Source organism: Idiotropiscis lumnitzeri, unplaced genomic scaffold (assembly GCF_059441095.1).
Source record: "Idiotropiscis lumnitzeri isolate Australia: NSW breed Sydney's pygmy pipehorse unplaced genomic scaffold, RoL_Ilum_1.0 HiC_scaffold_231, whole genome shotgun sequence".
Lineage (NCBI taxonomy): Eukaryota > Metazoa > Chordata > Actinopteri > Syngnathiformes > Syngnathidae > Idiotropiscis > Idiotropiscis lumnitzeri.
Window position 1 is genome coordinate 189,499 of NW_028283769.1, and position 5,816 is coordinate 195,314.

Sequence of the window (5,816 nt, forward strand, 5' to 3'; positions counted from 1 at the left end):
GTGCGGGGCTGGTGGGCGCGTCTCGCAGCAGCTGACCGCATGGCGCGAGACGATCGCTGGAGGAACGCCCACACAGCTGAAAAAACAAAAACACACGCGGCATGACAGGCACGGATCATGCCAGTGAAATGAAAGGTGGCATTCTTCATTTATTTATTTATTCATTTATTCATTCATAACTGACAGCCTCGCGCTCCGCTCGTGCCCGGGGGGAAGAGGTGCTCCTCTTCGGCTTAACTGTGACGCGAGCATGCCCTCCTCCTCCGGAGCTTCCATTCGGTTAAACTTAGGGGCCGCTTGACACCGCCCGTGCCCGGGGAAGGTGCTCCTCTTCGGCTTAACTGTCACGCGAGCATGCCCTCCTCCTCCGTAGCTTCCATTCGGTAAAACCTGATTGGAAAGGTTCAAATTGATTATTACTAGTCATATATTCATTAAGTTTTTCAAGATTTTTGCAATAAACGGAAGATTTGAAACCGGTCTATAGTTGTTGAGACTCTCTGGGTCGAGGTTTGGTTGCTTAAGTAGCGGTCGCATAATGGCGGTCCTAAAGCTGCTGGTACTATACCCGTGGTAAGTGATAGATTAATAATATTTAAGACAGACGGTCCTAGGGTCATAAACAGTTCTTTAATTAGTTTGCCAGGAAGCGGATCGAGCACACAAGTTGTCGGTTTTGCCCCACTAAGCAATTTTGTTTGGCTTTCAAGAGATACTTTTTTAAATTGAGATAAGGTTATCGGACAGTTATCAGCCCTAATGTCCCTATTAACACCATTTATGACGGAATTCAACGGAATTGTAAGAACAGTGTCTTTAATCTCATCACGAATACACTCAATCTTCTGAGTAAAGAATTGCATGAAATCGTGAGCTGAATAGGAAGAGCTATCCGAGGTTGGTTGCTGTTGCGTTAGCATTGCTACAGTAGCAAATAAATATTTAGGGTTGTTTTTATGTAAAACAATTAATCTAGAGTAATAATTAGTTTTGGCTAGATTGAGCGCTTCCTTGTATAAACTAGCACACCATGCCTGACGGAAGACCTCCAGTTTGGTCGCACGCCATTTGCGCTCAAGCTTCCTACAAGAATCGTTTCAGTATGCGTGTTTCCTCATTAAACCACGGAGTCAGCCTCTTTGGACAAGTTTTAGTTTTTAAAGGTGCGACGGAGTCAGGCGCATTTAACAGAGCGACATTAAAGTTGTTTGTAAGATCATCAATCGTACCAATATAATTAGGAAACGAATCGGTTACTAAAGGGAGTAGCTCAGAGAGCGCAGCGGTGGTTAAGGAGCTAATGTTGCGGCTGCTATAGCTTTGATCATGGTCAGAACGATGGCAATGCGCCAAGACTTCAAATTTGATTAAGTAATGGTCAGCTATAGCACTAGTATATGGTAATACAATTATTTTTGAGGATGCTAAGCCCCGGGTTAATACCAAATCTAACGTGTTACCATTTATATGCGTTGCTTCATCTATTATTTGCATGAAACCAAACATATCAATTATTGTCCGAAACGCCACGGTAAGTGGTTCCGACGGGAGATTCATATGAATGTTGAAGTCGCCCATGATATATTATCCGCATGAGTTACCAAATCAGCCACAAATTCAGAAAATTCATCTAAAAAGCCTGAGTAAGAGCCAGGGGGACGGTAAAAAACGGCAAGATAAAACGGCAGTGCGGCCGTGGATCGCATAATGAGAACTTCAAATGTTTTGAAGGAATTGCTAGGACGAGGACTAAGTTTTAGATTAAATTCGGAAATGAGGGCTACACCCCCATCTTTCTCATCATTGCCTCTCGCAGGCAAGGGGCCAGAGACAATTACTCGACTCAGACTCATCTTTCTGGCGAGATCACAAGTCCTTGCTATGTTTTTTCTTTGTGATCTCTGATTGCTTCATCCTAGTTGTTGGAGCAGTTTTCTTTTGAGTAATGCAGTATGGCAACACCACCACTAGGGCAATTGATGACGTCAGCACTGGTTGCGTTCATCCATAAATAACAAATGCAGGACAGGTGGGGGAACGCTGTCGGATACCGTTTTTCAACCGCACTTACTCAAGACGCATTATTTATGTACAAACTGGAAGATAGAAGATAGTATATTGTATTGATTACCGCATATGCACGGATGTTTTTGATTTGAAGTTTGGAAGACCGTAGCCATTGATTTATTTATTTGATTTACTTGACTTCACGGCATGACATCTGGACTGAAATGACTACGATTAAGACTAACCCTTGACTGTTTGACGTGACATACATAACTACACATCAACATCAAGACCAGTGAAGCCGAGCGAACGTCATCGCAACTTCAACCCATGGTGAGTGAGTGCGCGTTAAAACTTTCTTTAGCCAGCGTATCATTGAAACGGCAGTAACACTAGTGTCATTGGAGCCGACGTGTATCACTATATCTGAATAGCTAGCGTTGTTTGCACTGCGCTGGTGTCTAGGTCTCTTGCGTGCTAGCTCCATAAGATTAGCTTCAATGTCGGGTGCTCTGGCCCCAGCAATACACATTCTGTGGTTGGATTTTCAAGCTTAATGTATCGAGTAATGGAGTCACCTTTCACTAAAGTGCGGGAGCCAGGAGACCGAGGTGGAATGGAACTGCTCTGTGTCTTAACAGGCTCAACGCGATTAGCAAGCCGTTTACGGCCAATGCTAACCGGTGCTGTCCGCCACATTTACGCTTACCACATTACTCTGCTCTAGCTGGCGGACACGTCCCTCCAGCAGGGAGAGTCTTTCCATGAGAATGGTGCAAGTGTTGCATGTGGTGGTGCACGAAACCATAGTTGCGTTTACTCGCCTGGTGGATGAAAGCAGACGAACAGATGTCGCGCCGAAAGTGACGACACCCTCCACGACCGGGATTCCCACGTTGTCGTCGTGTGGAGGCTTGAGCGGCTCCCTGGAGTGCAGCCAGCATTCTGGGGGCCTGACTAAGAGGAATCCCACCCTGGTGGTCGAACCAAGCGTTAAAAACTTGCTCTCGACTACACACCTCAAAAATGGAAATGGAAGCTCAAAGAAGGAATATTCATACTGGATCGGCCGTCGCCCAGGATAACCAGGTCCGCGTTGGTGCAGTAGAGAGTCCTGCAACTTCGAAAAATACGCTAGACTCAGTTAATGATGACCTAAATGACAATGTAGTGACAGTAGGAGGAGGACTGAGGATAATCTCATTGAATGTGGAGGGTATATCGATGGCTAAGTGTGAGTTGATGGCGCAGATGCTGAGGGAGAAAGATGTACAAGTGTTGGCACTGCAGGAAACTCATCTGACTAAAGAATCGCCCCCATCGAGATACAGTATATCCAGCTTCATACCCATCACGAGAATAGATCATCAACAGTACGGAACCATGATATATGTACATGAAGACATCCCTGCCATAGACAGAGGATCCTCTATGGACGAACACAATATACACAGGTCAGAGATTGAGGTGCTGGGTACAACAGTGGTCAACATATACAAGCCTCCAAATACAAGCTGGCCAATTAGTGTCCTCCCACAATACCAACATCAATCTATAATATTAGGAGACTTCAATAGCCACCATACATCGTGGGGATACACAGAGCCCGACCCAGCTGGAATCCAGCTCAGCAACTGGGCAGAAATAAATAATCTCCACCTCCTTTACCATCCAAATGAACCAGGCACCTTCCACTCAGCACGATGGCAGAGGGAATACACACCTGACCTGACCTTCGTTACGAGGGACACAGATGGCATATCAATGCCAGCACATCGAAGAGTGCTGGGTAACTTCCCAAGGTCCCAGCACCGACCAATATTGATAAAAACAGGAATCAACATACCAGTCACACAATCTCTACCCCTGCCAAGATGGAACTTGTTGGAATTTATCTTTATATCAATGTTAGAATTTAACTTTAACCCAATGTAAACTCAAATAAGTAATCTGACTCCAATTTGCGACCTTACCCAACTCTCACTCATCCAACAATATGCGTGCTCGTTCTGCAATAGAAAGGTATCAGGAAGCCGGCATTTTCACGCACAAAGTGGATTTATTCCCAATACAAATTTTCTACATGGCACCTGGATCTCGGGTCCCTCTCAATACAACTCTACACCTCTCTTGCCACCAGCGAATGTGTTCTACCCCCGAGTTGCCCAGTACTGATTCATACTATACAACATGCAAAAATGGCACAGACAAAGGCATCCTGGCATGATTCTATTGGCTATGTTTATTGCAGTTAACTTTAGCTCGCTCTCATTGGTCTTTCTCCTCCCGCCGAATCCCGTGGCTCCTCCTGCGTGCGATCCCCCGATGGCCGCTCCTTCCCGGAGTCATCTTGTCTCGCTCAGCACCTTCTGCTTCTAAAACATTCCATTCTTGCACAACCCCCGCAACCAGTTTCGCTTCACCAGTCACACTCTCAGCATTTTACAATATCACATTTTCATACATTGGATGCACCAACATCTAATGAACTATGTTAAGCTCAAACTCTTATATTCCTTTAATAGTCAAATGTATGAAATCCTTTAAGTGTAACTGAAGTTTAGACCATGCTAATGACCAAACCCTCAGGATTGGAATGCAGGAAGATTGGATCACAGCTGCACCACAGGAGGTGTGAACGAGACCCCTCTGAAACAATGGACTTCCATGCCTGGATCACAAAAGTGGCTCCTAGCAGTCTACTCTTTGTTCAGTTTTTAAATTGACTGCCATTTACATTATCCTTTAAACTTTAGAAAGGCAAACTGGCAGGGTTTCGCAGAGCAAGTTGATAAGACATGCAAGCGAATCCCAGCAAAACAGGAGAATATAATTAGGTTCAATAAACTCATTCAGAGCAGTGCAAAAAAGCACATACCCCGGGGAGTCCGTAAAAGATATATACCATGCTGGACACCAGAATGTGAGGAAATATTAAAATCCTATGAGGAAACCCAGAATCCAGATACTGGAGAGAAATTGCTGGAGAGACTGCAGGAGGAGAGACAGAGAAGATGGATGGAAACGGTAGAGAGCATGGATTTCACAAGATCCAGTAGACATGCATGGAAACTGATTAAAAAACTGGACGGGGGTGGAAAAAAGAGCAAACAGTCTAACGTAGTGAGCCCTGATAGTGTTGCAATTAATATAAGAGGAAGAGGAGCTCACACCCCTGACTACAAGTTCGAAACCACCATAAAGAAAAAGTACCAGCAGCTAATCAGAGACATGCCAGAAGAAGACGGGTTCTCCCACCTAGTGAGCGAAGAGGAGGTGAAAGCAGCACTCAGAGCAACGAAGTCAGGCAAGGCAGCAGGAGTTGATGGGATCTACCCAGATATGTTGAAACACCTGGGTCCAGCTGCGATTAAATGGATGGCATCTGCTATCACTGATGCAATAAACATGGGTAGATACTGCCATCTCTGGAAAAGAGCTAGGGTCATAGCCATCTTAAAACCGGGGAAATCACCAGAAGACCCAAATAACTACAGACCAATATCCCTGCTATGCAGTATGTATAAGATAATGGAGAGGATAATCCTAACCAGAATAACACCAACCCTGGAGCTGAATATTCCTTGCCAGCAGGCAGGATTTAGAAAGCACAGAAGCACCACAGAACAGGTACTGGCTCTAACAACATTCATAGAGGCAGGATACCAAAGAAAACTAAAAAGTGGTGCCTCTATTTTAAAGGAGTGGAAGAGTTTAAACCTGGCTAGTTTTATTCGATGTCCTGCATCTTGTGTCACTGTTATTCTGTGGAATGCTGTGTGGGTGGCTGGTGAAGCTGGAAAAAGAAA

At 44.9% G+C, this 5,816-nt stretch overlaps 1 long non-coding RNA gene across 1 annotated transcript; it reads right to left on the reverse strand.

The window, feature by feature from the left end:
- Positions 1 to 212: 212 nt before the first annotated feature.
- Positions 213 to 3,129, reverse strand: LOC148314769 (uncharacterized). The gene is made up of 3 exons (XR_015841530.1): positions 3,069 to 3,129; positions 2,832 to 2,981; positions 213 to 390 (listed from the first exon to the last, which is right to left on the reverse strand). It is a non-coding gene; the product is annotated as an uncharacterized LOC148314769 (long non-coding RNA).
- Positions 3,130 to 5,816: the final 2,687 nt, after the last annotated feature.